Raw genomic sequence first — 15,396 nt, 5'->3', positions numbered from 1 at the left:
CCAAACCTTGAACGTTGAACCTTTCAGCAGAAACATTAGAGTTCTGTTGTGTCCGACTTTACGCTGGTGGAGACGACTGTTTGTATTCTGACAGCTGGAGAAAGGAAATAAACTTAACTTAACTTCAGCTGTTCAATTCCAATAAATCAACAACATGAAGCTGTATCTTCCAAAACAAGAGTCATCTCAGGAAATAAGAGGCAAAGGGGGTAAAAACTAGTGATGCACCGATGTGAAAATTGTGGCCGATACCGATATTAATATTGCTGTTATGGCCGATACCGATATTTACCGATGTCGATATCTCTGTATAGAACACATTTTTTATGATAATCAAATAAGGAACTATTTTCCAAAAGGCATTTTTTTTTACTTTTGTAATTTATTTTCAGAAATCACTGATATTAGGCACCTTTACCTGTGTGCAAAATATGACTGTCATCAGATTTTCAGAAGAAAAAATAAATATTTATATAAAAATACATTTTTAAAAGGATACAAGTGTGTCCTGAATTCACACTATGAATAAGCCAACCCTGAGTATTCACAATAAACATCTAACTCACTTGAGACCAAGTCACTGTATTCTGTGAACATTGTACAACAGTTCAAAACTTTAAAAGTATTGAAAGAGGTCAAATGTGAAAATGGAGCCAGAAAAACTGGACTGAACAGACACTGGCTTTTGCAGTCTGAACTGGAAGTACAGTAACTGCCAAGTACTTAAAGGTTAGGCCTAACCCTTGAAATTATAGAAATTGGTGCCTTCTAGGCCGAGATAAGCCAGAAAATGCGTTTTTTGCTCATATGCATGAAAGACACCAAATCCCAGAATGCACTTGCTTTGCTGCTTAGACTCCACTCCCGAGCCACATCCACCTACAGACCGACAGTGAGGCAGCATTCAACTCAACCCAAATGTGTTTTATTGTCATTTCAACCATATACACCAAACAACATTTCACCGTGGCTGTAATGGTTACACATTTAAAATATATAAAAACGACATCCGAAACAGGTGTTTACAGTCAACCAAGCGCTAATGCTAGTATGCGTTAGCTGAACTTTACGTGTGTGTGCAATAGCTAAATGTAGCCGATCATAAACACAGTTGTAAATTTGCGTGAAATGTAGAACGGTCGGAATTTACTAGTCACAAACTTCCCCAGCAGTTAGCATTTAGTTGGATACAAGCAGCTAATTTCTGCACAAGTCCGTGTTAACAAAATCTCCACTCTTACCCGGCGACATGTTTCCACAACAAGAAAAACACAGTAGTCTCTGAACTCGCGATGGGAGTTTGGTTTAAGTTGGATGTGCTCCAGTTTGTTGTCTAATGAGCAGACACTTGCAACCAGGATCGATAGAACAGGTGGCTGGCTAGCGTTAGCTTACCACCTAGCTAGGTCCAGCCCCCGTTTGCGTTTCACCGCTGAGAATGTCCCCCCATGATCGCGGCTGCTGCCCACTCCGGCCGCCGCTGCTGCCCGCTGGTCAAACTAACCTGTACGGCGGGCCGCAGCAACCGAACAGCAACCTCTTACTTCCGAACATTCATCTCCCCGCCCACGAGAGCCGGTGGTCTACTAAAGTTTCCAGTGTCCCACTCCGCCGCAGATTCTGTCTGCAAAAACCAACATCCCCGCCCACACTTTTTCTTCTTCTTCTTCTGATTTCAGCAGTATAGACGCTGTTAAGCGTATTACTGCCCTCCACAGGTCAGATTATATCTAAATTCTCACACACTCACATCTAAGCCTACACACGTCAAATACACAGGAATGATTCACATCGGCTCTATGCATCGGCCCTATTTTGACATCGGAACGATACCGATGTGTAAAAAAATGACCATATCGGCGGCCGATATTATATCGGCGGCCGATATATCGTGCACCACTAGTAAAAACATATTTTACATACAGAGCCAGAAACAAACCCTAAAGAGATTAAACAAAAACTTGTTAAAATATCAAACAGCAGCTTACAGTTTCTTCAAACAGTCCAAAGTGTTGACAAAGAAAAACTCAGCTTCCACTCTATCTACCACTATACTGCACTCTTGGTTTCTTATCTATGCGCAATCAGCAAATTAACCTTACCCGTATCTTTTCAGTTTCACTTTCAACTTCTGCTTCACCAGACTGGGAACAAATGTCTGTTCATCTAATCTCAAAGATACTAAATGAGTTGATTTCATTGTTACTATGTAGGGCAGTCCCAGTCATGTTGGTTATGCTAATCACATACGGACACTCATGTAGCTTACAGGCAGTGGGCAAGTGGCTAACTGGAATCACTGCTGTCTGAAATATTTGTCCTAATCAAGATTTAAAGTTGGTGTTGATGCTTTGTACTGTGCCATCTCTGCTGCCCAATAAAGTAAGAAACATACTTCAAAAAAACTCAGCTGTTTCCTGATGTGTCACAGCTCCACCTGTCAGAGAGCAGATTTTCACAAAAATAGCTTGATTCTTCTCACTGTGTACAGTAACTGTGGTCGTTGTCAGTTAGTTTTGTAACTCTTGTCACGTGAAGGCAACATGAGGAACTTTCCACACGTCAAGTTCCCTAACCCTAACACGGTAAACACAAATCAAAATGTACTTCATGTAGAAGTAGCAGTGAGAGAGCTGATTGGAACTCCTTTATCTGTAACATTACATTATGTTTCACTGCTGATCAATACTTTGAGTGTAAACTGTGAATCTGCAGAGTAACACGCTATCAGATAAATGGAGGACAATAACAAGTAAAAGGTTTCTTTCTGAAATTAAAGAAATGTTACTGAAGTAAAACCCTAACCTTTACAGAGCAGACCACAGCAAAGAACTCTGCATTACAGACTGTTGAGGGTTGGGAGCCAAAGGGCTGTCACTGTGTTTCGTTAGATTTGACATGAGAGCAAGAACAAACCAGTTTCTAACTGAACTCTGAAGTAGTTTGTCAGGAGGAGGGAACAGAAGAAAACCTGTAGAACCAGACCAACACGGACAAAAGGAGGAGCTGCACTGGAAAGATACACAACAAGTTTACAGCCAACAATGCTGCGTCAGTGCCAACAGGCCTGCAGGAAATCTACAAAACCTTAAGACATGAATGAAAACATAAATCATGGGATTATCATAAAGTCAGATATCTGGAAGTCAGAGGTCAAGGGACCCCTTTGAAGACCGACCTGACAGACATGTCACAAACAAGCGTTCAGAGTCGTGGCCGATTACGAGGGTCGGGACCTACGAACGTGTCTTTACCTGTTGGAGTGTGACATCATCAAAGATAAGCGATCTAACGTCTGGGACGCGACACGACCACGACACTGAGAGTCTAGCACGTCAGGATGTTTTGTCTTTTTCCGCCTATGACATATTTCTTGAAGTTGACCAATAGGAAGAGGGAGCGTTCTCTGGCGCACACTGATTAGCGGTTTTAGCCAGCACCAAAACATCTTTGACTTCCAGCAGTTGTTGTAACGTTACTCAACACCACTGAGAGAAGTACTCCGGGGCCGGCGAGAACCTTCGGGGCGGGCCTTGGCCCCGGAGATACTCAGCAGCCGAGGATACATCTACATCTATTGTAGGGTTGGGCAATGTCCCCTAAATTGACAGTTGACGATGTTTACAGTAAAACATGGCGATGGACGATGATATCGTCGTCGGGGGGGGTGATTGCTGTGATCTGCGTAACGACAGTACAGTGGGACGTTTGCCTTCAACAGAGCGACAGTAATAACCTAATATACCATCATTACGGAGTTTAAACTACATTCTCGGTTATGTTTGCACTGAATAACGCATTCAATAAACAGAAACATTAACTCGTGCAGTGCACATGAACAGATGTGCAATATTAGCTCACACATAAAATAGCACCCTGGTGAATTCAGTGTTTCCTCTATGTTGATTGGCAAGTGGCGGTCCGCCACGGTTAGATTTCTCCCGCAACGGTATCAGAAATGTACAAAAAGCCTGCTATCAGCAGTGATTGTTAGCGAGTCGGAGAATAGCGCAGACACGCACTTCACACCACGAGTGGGCACACATGCCACTCGGAGAAAAGGGAGAAAGGAAAAAGAGACCAACTGTCCTCCGGTTGAGATGGCACGTGTGCATCCTGGAGAACTGTAAGTCGTGTAACTTATGTTGTCAGTTCATTTAAGCCTGTATTAGTCTATAGTGCTTGCACATTTTTAGTTTCACTTTCACCTCTAGCTAAATTGCACGTGGCTGTTGATTCAATACAATGCCCTTGATATTATGGCATAGTAGGCTAAACCGTGATTATTTCATACATTCATGTCCCGAAACACATTGGGGGAAATTCAGTGTTCGAATTACGTGGGAGCCAGAGGGAGCCAAGCTCCCATAGAGTGAGGACTGGCTCCCATGAAAGCACTAAAGTCAAAAATCTGAGGGGGTCTCTCATATCTGAAGGTGTCTGCCATATGTGGCATTGTAATTTAATCTTAATCAACGCTCATTATCCATTCCTGTGCGATCTCTTACCATTAAAGACTTTAAATTAAAATATAGGCTACTACGGATGACCTGAGCCTACCCTACGCTCATGAACGCAGCATGACTGCACTCCACCACCACACCAAATGTGGCGGTGCAAATTCAACTCATGCTTAGTATAGGCTACACGTTAACTCAAAGATTTGCAGAAAAAATATAACCGTTGGAGGCCATTATCGGCGCACAAAGTCCTTGAAATCCATTATGCAATAAGCATCATATAGCCATGGCAAAAATAATTAATTTTAATTAATTTTGGTTTTACTAAAAAATTGTGTAGCGACGACGTTAATAGCACGACTAATTCACCTGTTGCAAGCCCTGTTAGCACACCTCCCACCGGGGTGACAACGCAAGAAGAAGCTGAAGAAATAATGTCCTCTCTGGCTGAAGATGCTCCTAACCTCTCTTGCTCCTCTCTCCCATTAAACTGGAACAGCCAGCTGTGGAGAGACTGGAAGAGCCCGTATCTATGGCTGTTTGTTAAGGATGGAAGCTTGGGGTGCGTCGCTAAGGTCTAATTGAACGGAGGAATTCTGGTATTCTTCGGTAGCCTGAGTAACTTTAACCGTTGTTCATGTGAAATCTCAAAGACAGCCTGATGCTTGGTTTATAGGCTATTTGTGGCTGGCTGTTTGCTGTTTGACCTATCTATAGTATTCCTGTCGATAAAGTATGATAGGGTAAATCCTGTAGTGCGTACACTTGTAGCTGTTATGTATTTTTGTAAGTCACTGTAAGTCGCAAGCGCACACTTGTTACTGGAGACCGCTAGTTACGTTTCTCTGAGAGAGACTATGATTATTACTAAGCAACCAAGATGCATCTTCAACCACGCAAAAGATTAAAAACAAAACCGTGAAAATCCAAGCGGTCAGTATGACCGTCCGTGTATGGCCAAAATAGGTAAAAGTGATTTATTTTCTTTGCCTTTTGTGTAATGCATATAGCCTAAAAACAATTTTAAATAAAAAGACAGACTCTTTTAATAAAAGTCAGATACCAGCATGATTGTATTTTTTATTTAGCAAAGTTATTACACATATAAATTTCAAAATGGTCAAAATGACCGTCCTGGCCGTTGTAGTGTTAAGGACCAGGCCACAGGGGGACCATCTGGCAGCATGTGTGCTACTCAGCATTAATGGGCCCCCTCTTTCTGAACTCCCCTATAGCCGAGCCTTGGAGTTATTTTTTCAAAAGCCAAGAAAAATCTAATGCATACAGCAAGGCTGCCAACTGTGCCACTGAGGCAAATATGCAATTAGTTTCATTATGAATGGTTTCATACTATAGCCTACTTTGGGTTTTGGTTTCCCTATGAAGAATTTCTTGTAAAATTCATTTTGTAGACCTACAGTTCCTCAAAAATACAGTTCAATCAAAACGAAATGAAAATATGCCTCATTGTGTGTGAATAGAGGTGAATAAATACATTTGTTTGTGTTGCAGTGAAGTGTCAGTTCTGTTTAATACGTAAAACATTTGGCGGAGGGGCGCGGGGCGGGGGGGTTTCCGACAGATCTGCCCCTGCTAAAAAAAAATCCTAGAGGAAACACTGGAATTAGCCTACTGTTGCTAACATACGTTCATAAATCCTGCATAACATCGTCCCGTACCTAAAAGTAAAAGTCTATTTTATGCAAATGCGGAGCGATGCGACAAAGCGACAGCCAATCGGAGTGAAGGGGCAGGGTGACGTAGGTCAGTGGCTCGAGTCGAAGAAAATAATTCAAGATGGCGGAAAACGCTTCAGGACATAATATTTCTGTATCTGATATGTTTGGCATTTTATTTCATAGATTTTGTTACTTTTATCGAGAAATAAATACTTTTAAATCCAAAAACATCGTTCTTGTGACTTAACGATACCTCTGAAGTAACTTTTAAGACGTACTTGAAGGTAGCACCGGAGAATTCCTGTTTACTGTTGCCAAGCAACCAGGAGTAGGCTATAGGCACGCCCAGGAGCGCCTGTCGCTCTCTTTTGTAGCTAATGTGACTGTGGGGTTAGGCCTACTTATTGATGCACACACAGAGTAGTGTCGACAAACTTAGTCCAATGAGGGGAGAAAGGAAAGTGTGATAGCGTTCCACGATAACGTTTTTTTCTCTCTCACTGGAGACCGCGGTGTCGAACGTTACTAGAAGGTAGAGCAAGCTACAACTGACAGGGAGAGAGAGAGAGAGAATGTATCACTACATCCAGTCTGCTCAAAGCGATGGTTCGGTGATTCACAAATAGGTTGCACTTAAGGGGTCCTATCTTGAACCATGCGCAGCGCAAAGCCCGACGCAAGTGTCTTTCCTAGTTTAAGACCGACGCACTTGTCAATTTCCCGTCCAGACGGAGACAACAGCAGGACAGAGAACACTACAGGCGGGCTTTCACCGGCGACCCAATAGCTGCTGGTTAGTAGATACACAGGAACACCAAAAGCGTGAGGAAGCGTGGGTTAATATGTGTGTTGATACTGGGATGTCTACACAACTGTGGGAGTCGATTGATTTAAAAAAGTTCATCACTTTACTCGAACAAAAGTTCAAAACACCTGCTGATGTCTGTCTTCTTTAGTCTGTTGGCTATTTACACGTTACTAACACATTTTGCACTTACTGCGGCGTCTTGTCTAGACTGTTTACATGTTTATGACCATATACAGTATAGGCTACAATTTATGTACTGGTGTTATTGTTGAATACATATTTCTAAAATTGTATGATGTTTTTGTTGAGTTATTATTACACAATACTTTTTCTGACCTTTTTGAACAAATAACCCATATTACAAAAAAAGACTAAAACTAATAAAAACTAAACTAAAACTAACCATTTAAAAAAAATAAAAAATAAACTAGCAAACCCACTTTAAAAACTAATTAAAACTAAGCATTTAAAAAAATAAAAAATAAACTAGCAAACCCACTTTAAAAACTAATTAAAACTAAACTAAAACTAAGCATTTAAAAAAATAAACTAGCAAACCCACTTTAAAAACTAATTAAAACTAAACTGAAAATGAAAACAAAAAGTCAAAACGAAATCAAAACTAATGAAAAATGCAAAACTATAATAACCTTGATTCTGAAGAGGACAAACCCTGGCAGCCCTGAAACCTGAAGAATTGAAAAATTTAAGCTTGTGTAACAGAGCCTAAATGTTTTTATTGCATCACGCTCTGTTTCATAACTCAAGGACTGACAAGGCTTGTTTACTTCACTATATGCTGTCGAACCTGTTCTAACTAAAGGCAGTACAACACAGCGTTGCTTGATACTGTTTATGAAAAAAATGACCAAATAGTTGAACATTCGTACTGTAGAAACAAACACGATTAGACTGACAGATGGTTGTGTCGGATACATAACAACTAACAGCAGTAAAAGTACTAACACCAAAGAGGAGTGAGACCAGAATTTTACTTGGCTGGACAATAAAGTTATATTCCATTCTATTAAAATAGCACACTGTACAAGTACTCTAATACTCTAAACGTATTGTTAAAGTATCAAACAAAGCAACTTACAGTTTCTCAGTTAGGATAAATGTAGACAGAGTAGACCCACTCGATGCCTGAGAGAACAGCTCTGACACAGGTGACCTGTTTCCTGGAATGATATGAGTCAGAGCTCCACCTGGAATGACAACAAGCCAGGTATCGGTATTTGTTCAGAGGACAAACGATGGCAAAACAAAAATAAGTGGCTCGATAGTTAAATGTACCAATAATATTAGAAATACATGTAGGCATTAATTTATTGATAAATAAAAATATCTGTTTTAATTTGCTTCTTTAATTATTTACCTTTGAATTAATTCCCTTTTTATTTATTTACTTTCCTATTTTGTCTTTTATTAATGTATTAGGCTAATCTTTCTAGGAAATAAGTTTGGGGAAATAATTAGAGGGGAAAATACAAAAGACACAACAAAATACATTAAAAAATATTTTAATAAATATAAAAATAGAATTTTAATAAAAAAACGTTTATAAAAATAATTATAAAATAAATGTATCAGAAATAAATACCGAAATAAATTAATCCGGGTAATTCAATAGTGAGGAAAATACAAAGAAAAATATTGCAGAAAAAATAAATACATTTAAAATAATATAAAATATACCAATATCAATAAATAAATAAAAAGGAAAAAAGTCAGGAAAGGAAATAAATAGTGTAATTGTTATTAAGGTAAATAAATACAAATGCCCTTCAAACAGAAATATCAATTTATGTCATATTTTATCAACTAATTATGTCTGCATTCATTCTCATTATTATTATTGGTTCCCTTTATTGGCATATTGATTCATTTCACAGTTCAGGACAGTCTAGCGTGATGACGTAACTAACGTCTCCTTTTTTTATCTGCCTGACTGTCTCGTGCAAAGAGCCATAATGTAAAATGGCTTCCATTACTGTGGTGACCATAGACGGTGAAAGAAAGGTTGTGACGCAGTTACACATTTAGTTGCTAAAATGATTGTTTTACCGCCTTTATAAATGAGTTCAAACACATTCATTCAGTCCAACTTTATCTAAAACATTAAGTAATTTAAACGGTGTAAGATGATGTTTTAATAGTTTAATAAAAGATCGTTTTTTAGACTCGCCATCCTCCCCTCCCCCTTCTCCTCCACCCGCGGTACAGACAGGGAGAAGAAGCGCTCCTCTCCTGTGTGTTTTTGCTGCTAAACACCGGAGGAAATACCAGATGTGTTTATGATAATACATAAAGGATCTATAACACAGTAACAAGGATCAATAACTGGACGCTGACTCTTCGTTACTCTCCCAAATATCCACCCAACATGGCGGAGGATCTTTGACACGACGACCGTTTAACAGTCTGAGTCAGAAGTCAGATTGTGTTTAGTTTAGTTTCTCTGCAGCGTTTTCTGATCTTAAACTAAACTAACGACAGCTTGAGTTCACCAGTCAAACGTTTCAGAAGAGTTAAATTACCTTCAGATGGAGCTCCATACGGAGGAGAGAAAAGGTTGCGACATACAACAGCCTCTGGAAAGTGAAACTAAACTTTAAACAGGAAACACACCCAGAGACAGAGAAGCGCCTGCTCGCTCTGCCTGCATTCTGCTGCGGTTCAGCGGCTAACGAGCGAGCTAACTGCTAACAGACACCGCTGTGACCAACAAACAATACAAATTCTGTCCTTATATATGTAATTTATAAAAGGCTTCTAGTGTCAGTGTATTGGCCGTGCAGTGGCTGCTTGTGCTTTGTCTTCAATCGTGTGTTGAACATGATCGAAGAACGCTGCCACGTCAGAGCGGCCAAAGCGTCAAACAGCTTCCCCGGACTTTTTGACAAGCGTCCTCGACAGGGCGGCCAGAGCTTCTTTGCAGCTCAAGACTTGAGCGTCTAAAGATACCGGAAGGCATTAATTTTCAATGGAAGCTGACTTTTTTTTTTTTTTTTTTTTTTTTTTTATTGCAAAAAAAGGGTACAAGTCACATGTGAATAGCCAACATGTACATAACATACAACAAGGAAAATGATAAACATAATATAAAACAGAATTGCTAGGGGAAGCTTATAGGTCATTATAAAAGAAAGAGGACCATATGTTGACAGTTTTAACAGCCTTTTTGTTGTTTGAGGCAGAAATCAAATTAATATAATGTTCAACTTCATGGAGAAAAAGTACAAAACTAGGTTTTTTAGTGCTGAATTTACACTTATGAATGTGAAATTTTGCCAAAAGAATTAATAAATTTATAATGAAGAATATATTTTCTTTACTGTGATATTTATAAAAGCAAAAAAAACATCCTTCCACAATAAGGCAAAGTCTTTATAAATATGGTCAATAATGAATCTGCTGAGGTTTTGCCAAAATGTTCTAGTGTGTGGGCAATGCCAAAAGAGGTGCAGAACAGTCTCTGGGTGGTCTTCACAAAAAGAACAGTATGTGTTGATGTCTCTTTTAAATTTAATCATGTAATGATTAGCAGGGTAATATCTGTGAATTATTCTGAAAGATACTTCTTTCACCTTGTTTACTATCAAGTATTTGTGAGGAATCATCCAGACCTTTTTCCAATCAATGTCATTTACAAATCGGTTCCAATAAAATGTAACATTTGGAATAGAAACAATCTCTTTTTGAAATAATGCACGAATGTTCTTATTATTATGAGGAAGTTGGGAAAAACAGATTCTTCCTACTGGTGATTCAGCCACATCAGGGAGGGAGACAGAAGTAGGTGGAAGTCTGCCAGTATACTTAAAAAGCATGATTGTGCCTGATGGAATGGCATCAAATACAATTGCGAATTCTTTTGGTGTAACTGGAATGTTATATGTTGATAAAAACTCTCTATAGGAGAAAAGTCGCCCCTCTACATTAAATAGCTGGTCCACCAGCAGAATCTGATTGCGTACCCAATTCTCAAAATAAAGTGACTTGTTCTTATATAAAATGTCTCTGTTATTCCATATTAGATACCTGTGAGGTGAGAAATTATGTTTGTAAATAAGAGACCAAGCTAAGAGGACCTGCTTGTGAAAAGTCGACAGTTTTACAGGAAGTTTGTCTACGTTGTAGTTACAATTCAATATAAAGCCCAGACCACCAAAACGAGAGAATATATAATGGGGAATAAAATTCCAAATCGAGAAAGGGTTTTTAAGAAAATGCTTAGTCCAATTAATCTTAAAGGTATTATTTAGAGTATTGAAGTCCAAAAAATTTAGCCCACCAGATTCATATTTATTCATAACAACACTTTTTTTTTGATATAATGGATACGGTTTTTCCAAATGAAGTCAAAAAGCATTCTATCAATGTCTTTACAGATTTTACTATCCAAGTGTAAGGAGAGAGCTGCGTATGTAAGCCTAGATATTCCTTCAGCCTTGGTAAGCAACACTCTGCCTTTTAGAGATAAGTCCCTTTGCAACCACTGGTTCAGTTTCTTCTGAGTTTTTTTAATGATTGGAGAGAAATTTAACGGACATCTCATTTTCTGATCTTTAGTGATAATAATACCCAAGTACATAACGTCTTTCTTGATCGGAATGTTGCAAATAGTTTGTATGTTACAGTCTTTTAAAGGCAACAGCTCACATTTATTAATATTTAGGCATAAACCAGAAGCCTCTGAAAACCGCTTAATTACTTGAATAGTATCAGGTATCTGGCTTGCATTTTTTAAAAAGATTGTGGTATCATCAGCTAGCTGACTAATGAGGATATCCCTACCTGCAATAGAGATTCCTTGTATAGTACTATTACATACATAAGTTGTCAGAATTTGTGTACAAAGTAAAACAAATAAGGGGAAATTGGGCATCCCTGACGAATACCCCGTTCCAGATTAAATCTAGGGGAAGTTCCATTTTTCAGTTTTATAGAGCTATTTCCATTAACATATAAGGTTTTAACTGCTTTGCGGAAAAAGTGACCAAAACCAAATTTCTCTAAAGATAGAAAAATAAATTGGTGTTCTATTGTATCAAAGGCCTTATAGAAGTCTAAGAAGAGGATGAAGCTATCTTCAGATATTAAGTCTGAGTAGTCAAGAACATCTAATACTAGTCTAATATTATTAGAAATATGTCTGTTTCTCATAAAGCCTGATTGTGTCTCATCTATAATTGTGTCAAGAGTTTCTTTAATTCTTCTGGCAAAAATTGACGCCATAATTTTATAATCATTGTTAAGCACACAAATAGGTCTCCAGTTGTCAATAAGGAGCGGATCTTTTTTAGGCTTGGGAATCAGTGTGACCAGGCCTTGAGTGAGGCTAGGAGGAAGGGAATCATTCTCTATACTCTCCGTAAAAACCTGTAGTAAAAATGGGACCAAATGCTCTGAGAACGCTTTATAAAGTTCTGCAGTTAATCCGTCAGTGCCGGGGGATTTATTGTTTTTAAGTCGAGCAATCGAATCAGCGACCTCTGCCAATGTAAGCGGGGTGTCACAATAATCTTTGTCTGCCACATCAATCTTTCTTACATTATTTAAGGAGTTAAGAAAATGAGACGTAGCTTCTTTATTATATTTTGAGCTGTATAAGTTGCTATAGAATTTTGAACAAAAATTTGCAATTAATTTAGCATCATCAGTAACGATCCCATTAATATCTAAACTATGGATGGAATTGAATTTAGATCGGTATCTTTCAAGACGGAAAAAGGAAGCAGAATTTTGCTCCCCCTCCTCCAGCCATCTTTTCCTAGACCTTACAAAGGCTCCCTCTGCTTTTTGTCGATATAATTAGGTCCAATTTGTTTTGGAGTTGTAAGAGAAGTAGTCTATCCTCCTCTGAAACTTCCTCGGGTGGTCTCTGATAAAATGATGAAATTGTATTTACGACTTCATCTTCTTCTGCTCTTTTGGTTTTAGCAATAAAGGTTCCATACTGTCTCAAAAATTTTCCTGACTCGAACTTAAGCAGTTCCCAGTTAGTGTTGTAGGATTTTTCCTTTTTAGCCTTGTTGTAATAATGAGTAATTAACCTAATCATTTCAGTTTTAACCTTTTCATGTTTTAACAGGGAATTGTTTAATTTCCAGTAGCATGATCTATGGAATGTATTAGGTACACTAAAGTGGATGTTTATATGAATTGCTCTATGGTCAGTAAGGGGTGTGGCATGGATAGTTACTGTAACTTTTTTTTGGTTCAATGTTATTGGATAATAACCAAAAATCTATGCGAGACTGGCTGGATCCTGACCTGTTGCTCCAAGTAAAGGATCTTTCATCAGGAAATTTCTCTCTCCATACATCTACAATGTTAAATCTTCCCATAAGTCTTTTAAGGTTTGTGCTGATGGAGGAAGGCCGCCCAGGGGGCCACCTGTCAATAGCATTATCTAGGGCAATATTAAAGTCTCCACCAATTAAAAGAATAGAGTTTGGGTATCTGGTGAGCCATAATTTAATTCTTTCTTCTATAGAATCAAGTAATGTATCATTCTCAAGTTTGTTATTGTAACCGTAAATATTAATAACAATGCTAGAAATTTTGTCAACTCTAATAATAAGACATACGTAGTGTCCTAGGGGGTCACAGTCTGAGTGTAAGACATCACCTGAGAAAGTATTTTTGAGCGTGGTTACTCCAGCAGATCTTTCTGAGCCCTGAGAGAACCAAATATCGTTACCCCATTGAGATTTCCAAAAATTGACATCAGCAGATGTGGAATGACTTTCTTGAAAAAAACAAAAATCTGTACGAAGTTGTTTGGCAAATAAAAATAAGGCTTTCCTTTTACAAATCTGTCTTAGTCCCCTAGCATTTAAAGAAACAATAGATAAAGACAAAGTTATTAACGAACACGAACAATGAGTAATCTAGAAAGCGATCAATAACCAATTGGTTGGAAGCTGGCTTCTCTCAGCTGCAAGGAGCGTCAAAACTGTCGGCGTTGCGTTTTGGGCGTTTTGAGCGTTTTGAGCGTCAATCAGAAAGTTGAACTTTGGTCAACTTTATGGTAATGAGCTATGACGCGGTTCAGTGGCAAGCAGCGGCAAACGGCAGCAACCAATCGGAATATAGACGTCCTTCTCGCTGGCTGATTCTGGAGAAACATACGATGTAAACTTTTGTTCCTACCAAGACATTAGTTCCATGAAAATGGAGGGAAATCTCCTAATCGCCGTTGCTGGGTTCCCCTATCATTTATGATGTAACGTTGTTTGCGTATAGGGACCAGTTAACGTGCCGTCACATGGTCTCTAAACAGTCACATGGTCTCTAAACAGTCACATGGTCTCTAAACAGTCCGCTCACAGTGAAGTCCTGCACGGGTCAACAGCTGGCGGCTGCTCGCTCTGCCTGCATTCTGCTGCGGTTCAGCGGCTAACTGCTAACAGACACCGCTGTGACCAACAAACAATACAAATGATGTCCTTATATATGTCATTTATAAAAGGTTTCTAGTGTCAGTGTATTGGCCGTGCAGTGGCTGCTTGTGCTTTTTCTTCAATCGTGTGTTGAACATGATCGAAGAACGCTGCCACGTCAGAGCGGCCAAAGCGTCAAACAGCTTCCCCGGACTTTTTGACAAGCGTCCTCGACAGGGCGTCCAGAGCTTCTTTGCAGCTCAAGTCGGCGGCGGTGTGTACGTAAGGTTACAGCTACAGCCATAGACAGTATATAATGGACCAATAGACCCCGTTGCTCTGGACGGAGACCAGTGAAGGCTATTAGAAGCACTTTTTCGGTGATCTCTTGCTTTACTGCGCAGCCTCCAACTGACAGAGACAACGTAAATGTGACGTGAGCAACGTGTCTGAAAGTGTGAAGTCTTCTGGTAGCTGTGCCGAGAGAAATCTCAATCATTCCCAATCTCACAGAGACGGAGAGTGTAGGTATATGTAAGGAGATAACATAGACACAGGCTAATTACTGATCACTAACATGCTAGTTAACATTAGTAATTAAACCTAAACAGCTTATGTAAGTCCAAACTGCCTGTGAGCTTCTCCTGTACTATACGGTGTCAGTACCCGATCCGTTCCAACTGCCCAATCCGTTCTGCGCATGCGCTGTAAACATGTTTTAATGTGTGTATTTGTGTGTTCAGCTCTGCTTGTAGTTCCTGCTTATCTCCACCAGGGGGCGCTATTACACCAGACACCAGCAGCTGACAGGTTTTTAACGTTTTATTTGATAAATTATTAAAACATTTTGCCCTTAAAACATCTCAGAAACTACATTAGATCCAGATTTTTAATTAATTGATTACAGGGCAAGAAAATGAAATAAAAGTGCACAGAATAATTAATAGAAAAATGATTAAATGAAGGGATAAATCATGTAAAAAATAAAGTATTGAAATTTCAATTAATTAAACAAATGAAGTGGGTTAATGTATAAGATAAATACCTTCAAATTAAAG

The 15,396-nt window shown here is 39.0% G+C and overlaps 1 protein-coding gene and 1 long non-coding RNA gene across 2 annotated transcripts in view; both read right to left on the bottom strand.

Annotated features, from left to right (window-relative positions):
• The window catches only part of LOC114551252 (NLR family CARD domain-containing protein 3), a 221,525-nt gene that overhangs the window by 73,862 nt on the left and 132,267 nt on the right, over positions 1–15,396 (bottom strand). The window lies entirely within an intron of this gene.
• LOC114550841 (uncharacterized) lies at positions 8,115–9,570 on the bottom strand. The gene is made up of 2 exons (XR_003691762.1): positions 9,488–9,570; positions 8,115–8,155 (listed from the first exon to the last, which is right to left on the bottom strand). It is a non-coding gene; the product is annotated as an uncharacterized LOC114550841 (long non-coding RNA).

Source organism: Perca flavescens, chromosome 24 (genome assembly GCF_004354835.1).
Source record: "Perca flavescens isolate YP-PL-M2 chromosome 24, PFLA_1.0, whole genome shotgun sequence".
NCBI classification, from domain to species: Eukaryota; Metazoa; Chordata; class Actinopteri; order Perciformes; family Percidae; genus Perca; species Perca flavescens.
The sequence above is the reverse complement of the archived record's forward strand: the minus strand, read 5'-3'. Positions and strand labels throughout refer to the sequence as shown.